General features: G+C 35.6%; 1 long non-coding RNA gene across 2 annotated transcripts in view; it reads left to right on the top strand.

The window, feature by feature from the left end:
• The first annotated feature begins 855 nt into the window (after positions 1–855).
• LOC116422428 overlaps positions 856–13,812 on the top strand; it is a 33,229-nt gene continuing 20,272 nt past the window's right edge. The window contains exons 1-5 of one of the 2 annotated variants that reach the window (XR_004233057.1): positions 856–1,338; positions 2,755–2,870; positions 3,336–3,395; positions 8,581–8,669; positions 8,813–9,434. This is a non-coding gene — a long non-coding RNA (uncharacterized LOC116422428). Of the gene's footprint in view, positions 1,339–2,754; positions 3,396–8,580; positions 8,670–8,812; positions 9,435–13,812 lie in introns of both variants that reach the window. The other variant, XR_004233056.1, reaches the window with a different exon arrangement.

Below are 13,812 nucleotides of genomic sequence, written 5' to 3'. Positions count from 1 at the left end.
CCAAATCTCCCTATCTAGGAGGAGTGGAATATTCCATTCAGCATTCCACAGCAGGAGTCACCATTGCTTTGCTAAAAATAGAAGCAGTATTGGAACATTCAGTCAATGGAATAATCCAATTGTCTGAACATTCTTCTGTACTTTGTCATTTACATTTTAATAAATCCCAGGATGCCTGATGCTCTATCAAGTCATACCAAGTGCAGCTAATAACAGGCAATTACCAGATGCAGTGGGTATACCATGACGTAAAATTGCTCCAAAGCTTCCAAATTTGGTTTCTGTCTTTTGGGAGTTCTGATGTTGAAAAGGGATCCTCTTAGAGAGATGGGGCAAACATTGGATAAAATTCCTACTTGAAGCCCATTTGGTTAGTGATCCCTTGAGTTTAAATGGTTCTCCTATTTTATTACTTTGTTTATTAAGAGAAATAGATGGAAGAATTAAATCCAATTCAGCAAATACTTATGGATCACCTACTTTGTCCAAGATACTGAGCTATATAGATAGGGACACGCAGATGAATGAGGAAAATTTTTTGTTTTTCAGGAAGCTTAATGACTTGATTTGGTTGAGGGGTAAGGCTGGCATGGTGGAGTCAGTACACAAATGACTAAAATGAAAAGCAAAATATCCTACATGCATAAAAGGGGTACAAATGAAGGATTTTGGGTATAACTGAAAGACTTTAGAATTTTAGAAGAGGATGAGAAGTTCTTTAAAAAATATTTTATAATAGCTTTTTATTTTTCCAAATACATGTAAAATAGTTTTCAACATTCATCTTTTCAAATTTCTGTGTTCCAAATTTTTCTCCCTTCTCACTCCCTCCATACTTTCCCCTTCCCCTAGAAAACAAGCAATCCAATATAGGTTAAACATGTGCAATTCTTCTAAACATAGTCCCATATCTGTCAGACTGGGCAAGAAATATCAGGTCAAAAGGGCAAAAAACACCAGGAAGAAAAAAATAAGCAAACAACAACAAAAAGATATTGATCCATATTCAGTCTCCATAGTTTTCTCTCTGAATGCAGATAGCTCTCTCCATCACAAGTCTATTAGAATTGCCTTGAATCACCTCATTGTTTAAAAGAACCAAGTCCGTCACATTTGATCGTCACATGATCTTCTTGTTCCTGTGTACAATGTTCTCTTGGTTCCAGTAGAGAAGTTCTAAAGAAGACTTCAGGAAGGAGGTACACTTGAATGATAGGTAGGGTTTTAGCAAAACATGGCAGTGTGAGGAGGGAAGACAACCCAGATGGAAAGAACAGTTTGAACAAAGCACAGAGTGTATTTGGAACAGAAATTAGTCTCGTTTGGTTGGAACACAAGGTATATATAGAAAAGTAGTGAGACCCAAATCTGCATGGGGGTGGGAGTGGGGAATGGGTAGAGATTGAAGACAGAGCACTGAATTTACTAGAGAATTTATTTTTATTTTTTATTTTAGCAGACAATGATAGTTATCTGTATTTGAAAATAGTTGGAAAAATATTAATTAAAGGCTTAATTTTAATTACAACTAGGAAGTTAGTGATTCATGCTTGGTCTTGTGCTATTCTTTTAGCTTTTTAAAAATCAGTTTTTGTATAAATGTTTATATGACATGCTAGTCAAAGCTAGGAGGGGGAGCTAACATGTTGTATGATAAAAACTGATTCTAAAAAAGAAAGGAATCTTGGGAAGAATTAACTTCCACAAGTAGACACCACATGTCTAGAATAAACTCCTTCCTTACCTCTACCCCAAAGAACCCTCAGCTTATTTCACAATGAGACATAGATTCACGATCTACACAAAGCCTTGCTTAGTAGGTGCTCTGACCAAAGGAATGTAGAATTTGGTTGCTGAAACCTCTCCAGATATCTCAGGGTTTATTATACCTTAAATCCAAATCACCCTGGCTTTCAACTGGTCAACATAAATCCCAGGCAGGCCAAGCTCCAATTAATCACTATTTGGGTCCTGATTGGCTCAGGGTAAATATAAATAGCAACGGTTTCTGTTTTGGCCAGAGACCCTAATCGTCTTCCCTTCACAGATATATCTTTTTTTGTGACTAGGTAAAACAGTTCATTCTCTACCCTATTTTTTTACCTAGCCTTAATCACTGATTGGATTAAATTACCTTAGTCAAACTGAGACCTGGTAAAGACCTTAGATTAAAAAGGCCAGTTTCCTAGTGCATCTGGGCTATCTCCACTTGTCTTGATCTATATCTTGCCACTGGACCCAGAAAACTTCAAGGGAGAAAGTGAGGCTGGTGAGTTTGCACAGCCCTTCTTCACTTATATCCAATGAAATGTCACAACATCCTCTCTCTGATGTCATGGTCTTCTTCAAGAAAGCAGGACAAACAAGTAGAGCATTGTACAGAGAATCTGGAACCTGAATTCAGTGCCAGCTTTTCCCACTTCCTAGCTGTGTGACCTTGGGCAAGTAATTTTTTCTTTTCTGAATCTCAGTATCCTAATTTATAAAAGGAAAGAATTAAATAAGATAATGTCAGAATAACAAAATCTCAGAGCTGAGAGAAACCTCTCTCCTCTACTCATGTAATCCAACAGGCACATGAACAGGAATTCCTTGGCAAGTAGTATATAGCTTCTGCTTGAAGATCATTAATAATTAAAAACTAACTGCATCCCAAGATCAGCACATTCTACATTTGGAAAAGTCTGCTGTTAGGAAATTTTCTTAATATCTTGTAAAAATCAATGTCCATCCATTTCCACTTCTTCCATCTAGGACCAAGCAGAAAAGATCATCTCTCTCACATAACAGCTTTATAAAACTTTACAATCATAGATTGATAAAGCTGCAAATGACACGATGTCATCTAGGCCAACCCCTTTACTTTCCAGGTAAGAAAAATGAGATGTAGAAATGTTAACTGATTCCCAGGGTCTCATAGGTTTTGAGTGACAGAGCTGAGATTCAAATGCAAATCCTTTGACCCCACAACCAATAATCCTTTCATTATAAAGACTATCTTTTGAAAATAATTTTCATTGCTCTCCCTAAGTCTTTTCCCCAGGTCAAAAATCCTTAATTCCTTAAATTTATTATTGTTTCATTTCTTATAGTATTTTGACCACTGGATTTGCTCAAGTTGGTTAATGTCCTTGCTAAAATGGAAAGCTCAGAACCAAACGCAATAACCCAGAGGTGGACCAAGATGAAGTACAAAGATATACTATTACATCCCTTATTGTGCAAATCACACTTCTATTAAAGCAGTCCACAATTACATTAAATTTCTGAAGACCATGCCATAATTTATTCATATTGAGTTTGTAGTTCCCTATGACTTTTAATATCTTTTTCAGGTGAACTGTTTTCTAGCTGTACTTACCCCATCCTCTATTTGTATAGTGGACTCTTTGAATGTAAGTGAAGAATGTTATTTATCCTTATTAAATGTCATCTTAATAGATCCAAGTTATTATTTTAGATATCTTGATAACTACCTGTAATGGACTTCTCTAAGTGGACATTACTCATTTCTTTCTCTGCTTTGGGGGTTTCATCATTCAACAGTTCTGAATCAGCTTCACTTAGGCCAGAGACAGTTTCAGATTTGTTTTTGCATGCCCAGTTTCTTGTACAGAGTAGATACTTTAAATATGCTGAATTGAATTAAATTGAAGACAAAAAGGTGAAGGAGTTATAGGGATGCTCACATAATCATTCTACTAACTATTTTCACTACTAAAAATTTCAAAATTCTTTTGTCAGATCATCTTTCACTTTTATTTGCTCTTTCTAAAACTATTCTGGTAATTGAATGAGAAATTGAATACTGCTGTCCCTCAGTATGCTCCCAGGCCCTGAACTCTGCTCTAACTTCACTTTCCCACATCATTTTACTCTCAGCTTAGTTCAGTTTTACACTGTCTACTTTCTTATAACTAATCCCTCCCTGAAATGAACTTCTTCCTTATTTCCTTTCTGTGTTACCTCCTGTTTTCCATTTGAGTTTAATGTATTTCAATACCAACTATTTGGATTGCTTTGTTCTATCTCCTTTGTTTCAGATGAAAATAAGGTTTAGATGACACCAAGTTTCCTGATCTCTTCTGCTTTATTTATATAGTTTTCTATTTGGCCATCCTGATCATGTAAGATAGAAAGCTTTCCCAAATTTCCCCCACATTTTTCCCTAGGATATTCCTTTTTTCCATCTCCTTTCCTTACTCTTTTGAGTAATCAAAACACAATAAAACCATTTATAGGCCCTTGGGCTTATTTAACTTCTTCCATGACTCCTGATGACATTAAAATTCTAAGAGAACACATCATTTCTCTCTTTTAAAATATAAATACTCTATTCCTATATCATCCATTATTCTTCTTATGGCTCTTAGTTTGTCTCATAATTTTTAAATGATCTCTCTATGATCTGTTTTCCAGGTCAATTATTTTTAATATCATATCTTCCATTTTCTTATATTTTTCAGTCCTCTGACTTTGGTTTAATATTTCTTGTTATCTCATAGATCACCTTCTGTGGGATCCATTCTAAATTTCAAGATGTCTCATTTCATTATGGTTTGTATCTTTTACTAAGCTGTTAATTTTCCTTCAAAATCTTTCCTTCAAAACTCTCAGTTCTTTTCTAATTCTTTCCTCTAGGACTCTCATTTCATTTATAATATCTCAAACTCTTGAATATATTAAAATTTTTTGCTAAATTTCTTCTGAGTATTCTAGTTGACTTCTTAGCCAAGCTGTGTTTTTTTATTGTTCTTTGAATCTTTGTTTTTAGGTATTTTAGCATTATTTTTCCTCTATTAGCTTTGTGGTTCTAGGCATTTCTGGTGTCAAAATAGGTCTTTAATATGGAAGGGTTTTTTTTGTCCTTCCCGGTTTGTTTTCTGTATTAAGACTCTAAGTTAAGTTCAGGATTCACACATTTCCTTAGGAATTTGTACTTGTATAGTTGTAGTCTGTTATTACAATTATCTTTTATTCCGGCATTAAGTTCTGTGTAGTTTAAGGATCACAGTGGCAGCTCAGGCTAGGTACTACCTACTTTTAAGTGATCTTATTGCTATACTCCTGGATTGAACTTTCTAGTTTCTAGACAATGTTTGGATTTAAGGAACACAAATGAAGACTGGATCCCTTGATGAAGCTTCAATAGACATTGCTATCCTCAGCCTCTGTCAGTAAGATGGAAAGTTTTTTAGGTTCAGAGCAACCAAGATACAGACTAACCCCTGACTTCATAGCCTCTGCCCTCATCACTCATTCACAGGCCAATCCTAGAAATGGCTCCAGGGTCAGAGCACTGCACGCTTAGCTCCCTTCTTTACCCAGGGATTAAATCTGATATCCTACTCCAGAATCAGAGTGCCAGAATTGCCGGCACATTAGTGGTCTGTGCCTACATGGGGATTAAATCCAAGATTCCATTCTGGGGTCAGTGTGATAGAATTTCAGAACCACACCTGTTAAATAGTTTCCTATCCCTGGTCAGTTGCTTGTGAGTCAAATTCATTATCTTGATAAGAAATGACTTGTGTTTTTCCTGATCACTCTTCTGTCTGGTACTCTGTTTGTATCTTTCTAGGAATAGTTGTAGGGATAGCTGTCACTTTTAGTGATCTTCCCCTCTATTCTCTAATCCCTTGCTTCCTTGTCCTATTGATGCTCCTGCTTTGTCAAACTTCAACCTGGAAACACTACCACCTTTTATTTTTGTTCTTACTCATGTGCTTCTGAATGGATTGAAGAAGTCATACAACAAACTCACAGGATCGTCAATCACAATTTTATGTACTATAAATTCAATTATGTGTAGTATAAATGCTCATCAATTCTTAGGTGGACTTTGAAATAGCCTTTGAATGAATTGGTCTCCCTAAATCAAGACTTTTCCCTTCACTAATATGAACTCCACTTAGCTGCCAAAATGATTTTCTTAAAACAATATTTCCCTGACTACATCCCTCCATTTCTGCCCCAGAAAACTTTAATGGTTTCCTGTTACCTCCAAGATCATATGTCAAATCTTCTGCTTGATATTCAAAGTCTTTTATACTCTGCCCCCTTCCTCCCTTTTTAGTCTTATATTTTACTCTTCTCCACAAACTCTATGCTCCAGCTACACTGGACTATTTGTTGTACCTTATGCCTTAATAACTTTCCACCTTCTGGCTATTTCTTCCCTATATTCTCTCCCTTTGAACTGGTTGCCTAACTTGTCTGGAATGCTCTCCCTCCACATCTCCAATTGTGAGTTTTCCTGCTTTGCTTTTAAAATTCAGCTCAAATCTCACACTCAGCAGGAGTCTTGTTGTGGTTCTACCTTTGATCTTCCCAGTAGGGTCTTTGCTTTGGAATTACCTTTTACATCTGTGTTCCTGTATAGCTTGTATATATCTCATATGTACATAGTAACTTGCACATTGTCTCCCTTATTAGAATGTAATCTCCTTGTTTTTGCCTTTTTGGCTTCCATTGTATCCCTAAATTTTAGCATAATACTTGATACATAGAAAGCTCTTTATAAATGTTGATCGTCAACTGATCCATTTTTATTTGGCCTAGTAGAGTGTCTATCTCACTTCCCACAGGGGCTGTTCCAAACCTAATCTGTACTCAAGTCTCCCATATTACTTCCCCCTTACTTTGTCTCAGCCAAATATCTTGCTTCTTACTTGACTGAGAATATACAGGTTACTAGCCTCTTCTTCCCTTCTCTTACATCTTAAAATCCTTTGATGTTATCCCCTATTCTCTTCTCCTTTCCATCAATCTATAATAAAGAGGTGGCCTTTTCCCTCACAGCCCTTTATATATATTTCCTTCCCTTCCCTTCCAACATCTCTAGATTCCCTTTTAATTGTCTTGTCTCTCTCTAATATTTAATCTTTATCCATTGGTTCCTTACCTATTACCTACCCAAATTTAAATCTCTCAAATCTTTAAAAGAAATGTTCCCTAAACTCTATTATCACCCTAAGCTCTCATTTTAAATCTTTTCTTTCACCGCTAACCTCCTTGAAAAAGCTATATGCATTTACTTCGTGTCTTCTCACAATGTTGTTCAATATAATTCTCAAACATCACTCAAGTGAAACTTTCTCCTGTTACTGATAACTTCTTAATTGCCAGATCTTATGGTCTTTCACTTAATCCTCATTCTTGACCTCTCTATACTATTTAAAACTGTTTACCCCCCTCTCTTCCTGTATCTACCTGAGATTTGTATTTTCCTGATGGTTTTCTCTTCCTGAGTATCAGTTCTTTCTTAGATACTTTGGAGGATTCAATCTATATCACTTTTATTTACTGTGGGTATATGCTTAGGCTCTCTCCTTAACCATCTCCTCTTCTTTGTCCTTTCTCAATTAATGACCTAAACATCTCCCATGGTTTAGTTATCATCTTTATGCAGATGATTCTCACGCTCAAATAGCTTAGTCTCGCTACTGAGCTCCAGTTATGCACCTCAATTTGTGTATTGGACATTTCTAACTGAAGGTCTCACAGACACCTCAAATTCAACAAATCTAAAATAGAACTCATTGTCCCCACCCCCCTTAAGAAATATCCCTATTATGAACTGCCCCATATCTGTTGAAGCCATCACCATCTACCTAGTCATGTAGACTTGTAACTTTGGTTTCCTCCTCAACTTGTCACTCCTATTCATTACACATATTCAATTAGTCATCAAATCTTGGCATTTCTCTCTCCACAGTATCTGTTCCATTCTTTGACTTGTCCAGACATCACCCTGGTTTAGTTTTTCTTCACCTCTCACATGGTCTCTTGAATTGCCTCCTACTTGGCTACTCTGCCTCAAGTCTCTACCCATCTATCTCACTTTCTGTACAACTGCTTAAAAGATTTCCCCAAAGTTCAAGTCTAAGTATTTTATTCCTTTAGTAAAAAAAAGAACTGATAGTTTTCTATTGCTTTTGGAATCAAATATATAGTCCTTTTAAAGGACTTTTAAAGCCTTTCATAATTTGGTCTCAACCTATATTGCTGATGTGGCTACACATGATTCACCTTCCCACACTTGATGATCCAGACAGACTACTCTTCTTGCTGTTCCTCACACATGACATTCAATTTCTTGTGTCTGTGCCTGATGTGAACTCTTACCTCCTTCATGCCTCTTACAACCCCTTGTTCTTTCAACTCTCAACCAAATATTATCTTCATTTGAAGTCTTTCTTTTTACCTCCATATGCTTGTACCTCATCCCAATACAGCAATAGGTTTTCTCATGAAGTAATGAGATTTGTTCTCCTTGGATGTCTTTGAGTAGAGGCTAATACCATATAGTGAAGACTCCTCTTGTGTATGAGTTGGACTCGATGATCACTGAGATCTCTTTTAGCTCCCAAATTCTGTATTTCTATCATTCTTTGAAAATTATCTTGAATTGTATAAATGCATTGTGTATATGACATATGTCTGTATAGATATATATGTATAAAAATGCATTATATATGCTATACATATATATTTATACATGCTTTATCCCTTAATGGGCTACAATCTTTCTGAAGGAAAATGTCCTATTTTGTCTTTGATACCTAATGTCTAACACAGTGCCTTCTACATAGTAGATCCTTAGAATCCTTGATTGATTGGCAAGAATGGTGTTATGAAAAATGGAAAACTCTACACTACTAATAAAGGTGAGAAAAAATGACCCAATAAAAGGGAGATAAAATATAATAATGAGAACATTTTCAAACGTTAAGGGATTAAATGTTCTGACTCAGCTTTAAATATATACTATATTCCTGAGGACTCCTGTAACATTATTTATTTCTTCCAGATTACCCTAACATTTACAGCAATTAAGTCTAATTGTATGAATGGACTGAGTATTGTGGAAAACATCTTCTAGAAGAAACCATCATAGAAAAAGGATTGATTATCTCTAGGCCTTCTTCAGTGCTATTGAGAGTGATAGAATTCTTAGATTCTACATAGAATTCTTGCCAAGAAAAATTGAACTTTGAGGCAAGTACACTTTTCAAACACATAATCTCTATGCATAGCCCCCTTCTCTTTGGATGTCATTAAAATTGTTTCTTGTTTTGGTACATAAGAGATATTTGCTTCATATGGACTAGCTTTTTGTACAAGGAACTTGGAATCCTTTGAATGTGAGGTGACCTTGAAACTATTATGAGTGTGTATTCAAAACCCGCCTATGGAATGTCAGTTATTCTCCTTAAACTAGCTCTAATGTAATTGTATCAAGCAATCAAGAAAAAGAAGGTGGCCCTGGGAAACTAAAGAACTCATAACCTTAGTCCTCCTTTACAGCTGGATCAAGACTTCTTTATTAAAACCATTTCTCAAATTCAAGGGGTGAAGAAGGGCAGCTGTTTGGCTATGATTCTTCTCAAGAAGAAATCTGGATGTGAAACAAAGCAAGACCTCAAGAGCTGGTAAGCCTCATTAACTTTGAAAGGAAGGCTATATGCTGAACAAGTCATGAAGAGATAGGGGAAGTGTTTTTATTATTAGGGTTGATGAATATGAAGCAGCTACCTAGGACTGAGATAAAAAAAAAAAAAAAGCTTTACTTTCTTTGAAATTCATCAAGCTTTTATTTAGCCACACACACATATGTATATATGCATGTATATATATATATATATATATGTGTGTGTGTGTGTGTGTATGCATATATGTACATGCTCACATATAGAAAGATATATGGAATAATAAATTCATTATATGTATTATATATGTTCATATAACTATGCTATTCATTGGGATATAAAGATTAAAAATTAAATAGCCTCTGCCCTCAAGGACCTTATGATCTAGGAGAAGATAAAATATGAGTACAAATAGTTATAAGTTAAACTTTTCACCTATGCAAAGGAAAGGATAAATAAAATAGCATGAAGTATTCAAGGAGAGTTCACCTCTAGTTAAATAGACCCAATGAGACTTCATAGTGGCAAGTAATGCCTGATCTAGGCCTAGAAAGAATGAAAGGACTTCAGTTAAATTCAACAAACAGTTATTGGCTAGGTAATGTTATTAAAACCTTGGAGACTCTTAAGGATATAAGTAACCTCCAGAAATAAGGAAGTAATCATTCTTCTGGACTTTACCTAGCCACAGCTACAGCAAATAGCTGTGTGACTCCAGGCAAACCACTTAAACCCAATTGCCTAAAAAACAAAAGTAATCACTGGACTCTGTTTTTTTAAACTTAAAAAAAAGTCTGGATTGGCCATTTACTGATTTCAGGACCCATTCAACTGAGGTTCTGTGATTGTGTCCCAATTACTCTTCCTTCTTCTCTCTGCGACCAGGCAGAATAAGTCCTGTCTTCTTCATATGATAAACTATCAGGTGGTAAAGGGCTTTCATCTCTTCCCCAATCTCCTCCCCAGGTCTTCTCCTGACCAAATATCCCTAATTTCTCTACCAATGCCTAATATGTCACGGTCTCTGGTCCTCCCACCATCTTGATTACTCTCCTTTGCATTTCTCAGTTTCTTATTCTTTTTGAAATCTATTCTTATTTTATTTTTTTATAATAGCTTTTTCTTTTTACAAATATATACAAAGATAGCTTTCGGTTTTCATCTGTAGAAAATCTCGTGTTCCAAATTTCTTTCTTTCCCCCCTTCCAGAGTTCTCCCTTACTCAGCAAGCAATCTAACATAGGTTAAATATGTGCAGTTCTTTTAAAAATATATCCATATTTGTCATGCTGCACGCAAAAAGTCAGATCAAAGGGGAAAAAAGAAGAAAAAATATGAGAGAAAAAAAGCAAATTATAACAATAAAAGATGAAAATACTATACTTTGATCCACATTTAATTTCCATATTTCTTTCTCTGGATGTGGATGGCACTTTCCCAAATCTATTGGAATTACTTTGAAATACCTCATTGTTGAAAAGAACCAAGTCTATCACAGTTGATCATAACATAATTTTGTTATTGCTGTGTACAATGTTCTCTTGGTTCTACTCATTTTACTTAGCATCAATTCATGTAAGTCTTCTCAGGTTTTTCTGAAACCAGCCTGGTCATCATTTCTTATAGAACAATAGTTATTACATTACATTTATATACTATAACTTTCTTAGCCATTCCCCAACTGATGGGCATAATTCAATTTTTAATTCCTTGCCCTACAAAAAGGACTGCCACAGATTTTTTTTTACATGTTGGTCTTTTCCTCTTTTATGGTCTTTTTGGGATACAGACCCAATAATGGCACTGCTAGATCAAAGGGTATGCACAGTTTTATAGCCCTTTGGGCATAGTTCCAAATTGCTCTCCAGAATGGTTGAATTATTTCACAACTCCACCAACAATATATTAGTTCCCCAGTTTTTCTACATCATCTCTAATACCTAATTATTATCTTTTCCTGTCATCTTAGCCAATCTGAGAGACATGAAGTCATACCTCAGAGTTGTCTTAATTTGCATTTCTCCAATAAATAGTGATTTAGAACATTTTTTCATATGACTAGAAAGTCCTTTTATTTCTTTATCTGAAACTTGTCTATTCATGTCCGTTGACCATTTGTCAAATGGGGAATGGCTTGTATTCTTATAAATTTGAGTCAATTCTCTATATATTCTCAAAATGAGGCCTTTTATAAGAAAGACTCAATATAAAAAATTTTCCCAGTCTTCTGCTTCCCTTCTAATCTTGGCTGCATTTGTTTCATTTGTACAAAAACTTTTTAATTGAATGATTTCTCAATTTCTTTAATTGCTTATTACAATCATCTTAGAGAAGAATGTGTCTGCCTTTGGAAATAAAGTCTGGGCCTTCGATGGAAATGAGGATAAGAAACTCACCAAGTCAATCGAATTTAACAGGTATTTTGCGTGCAGCGTGCTTCTATATGCCAGATCCATTACATGCTGAGCGTAAAAAGGATAAAACAGCTTTTCTGCAAAGACACAAAAACATTCTATAAAATGGGAAACAACATATCTATGGACATTTAAAATGTATATGCACAAAACAATTTCCAGGGGGAAGACACAAATTTAATATCAAAGCAATAAAATGATGATAAAGTAGAGTATTGAATTTGAAGTCAGGTAGAGCTAAATTGAAATACTGCCTCAGGCATTTAGCCATGTGCCCATGGACAAATCACTTCAATACTATCTGATCATTTGTAAAATGAGGGTAATAATAGTATCTATATCGAATGTTCTTGTAATAATTAAAGATGTTATAGTGTAAAGTCCTTTGCAAACCTTAATGTTTATATACATATGTGAGTATACACATACACATATATACATATATTTACACATACATATATATACACATTATGTACATAAATGCTGTTGCTGCTGTTATTATTATTATTATTACTGGGGTGCCAGAGGGCACAATAGGAAGTTAAGATTGAGTGGGATAGGGATACAAGAAGGGATAGGATGACATGAAGACGTATGAGATCAAGGAATAGGAGCTCGGGCCCAAAAAGGCTTCTGATTGGGTCCACATGCCTTTAGAGTAGCAATGATTAGGTACCAAGTTGATTTGGTTGTCAGCCTTTGACTACAAGGTGTGAAGGTGATAAGATAGTATGTATATGATAGCAGAACACATAATAAGTACCTGGTCCTGCCTGATGATCAAGTCAGGAGTCAGGAGAATCTAATGAATGAGTCTGTCAAAAAAAAAACCCCATTTATTTGGCACCTACTATATTTCAAGCATTGTGCTTGGCTCTAGGGAATACAAAGAAAGGCATAAGACAGTTCCTGCCCTTAAGGAGGCATGATAAAGTTCAGGGACATGATGAAGTCCTATAGCTGGGTTGGTTAATTATCTGAGGATATGCTAATGTCTCCTGTAGGATGGTGAGCTCCTGAAGATCATAAAATCCAAGAGACCATCTAGGTAGGAAATTGGGATGAATACCCAGGGTATCCTCCTCAAATTAAATTTTTTTCACTCAGAGGAAAGAAGGTACCCCAGAGGCCATGGATACTGAGGAGGAATGATTTTCAGAGTTGGTTCCATTCTGATGATAAGTTTCTGGAGATGTGAGTTAGATACTCAAGCCTTTAATCCTCAGCCGAGTCATTTCTGTCCCCTAGAATAACTCCCTTCTTCAATTCATCCTCCATGTATCTGCTAAAAACAATCTTTTTTAAAGTCATTTAAACACATGACCACTCCACTCACAAACTTCCAGTGGAATATATTTCATTCTGTATACTGAATGAATTGTCTCCTGATTGTCTTCTGATGCTATCTGGTACCCAGGGCTGAGTGGTACATTTACCATTTAAAGCATTCATCACCATCCTCAAGCAAGTATTTACAAAGTCACAAAACTCCCACTATTAGCAGATCCTGGCATATGTTTTAGTAATTCAAAAGAAGTATCATTTGATCCACTGGAATACTTTCTGCAATAACACATCTGTGTGCCTCATTAGATGGTTTCATAATTTTTTGAGGCTGAAAAAATTTATCACCTGGTTATTGACCATCTTCTGGTGGATCTTCCCATTCGAATTTAGCAAGGCTAGTTCTTAGACAACAGTTAGTCACCAGTCCTGGAGCTGGTCTTTTTAGTTTGGGAGTGTCCATTATAATCTACTCTCCTAAAGTCAGATAGCTTTTGCCTCCTCACTAACAGGAGACATCCAGGACACTAACATCTGAGACATCAGAATGAGTGAATGTCTATAATCTATTCTAAATCCTTGTAGGTCCATTCATTGTAAACTCATTTCTTCTTGGCCAGTCCTCATTGGAAGAGAAGAAGAATCTATCAATATTATCATTATTATTATTATCATTCTTTTTA

This window comes from Sarcophilus harrisii, chromosome 3 (genome assembly GCF_902635505.1).
Source record: "Sarcophilus harrisii chromosome 3, mSarHar1.11, whole genome shotgun sequence".
Classification (NCBI taxonomy): domain Eukaryota; kingdom Metazoa; phylum Chordata; class Mammalia; order Dasyuromorphia; family Dasyuridae; genus Sarcophilus; species Sarcophilus harrisii.
The sequence above is the reverse complement of the archived record's forward strand: the minus strand, read 5'-3'. Positions and strand labels throughout refer to the sequence as shown.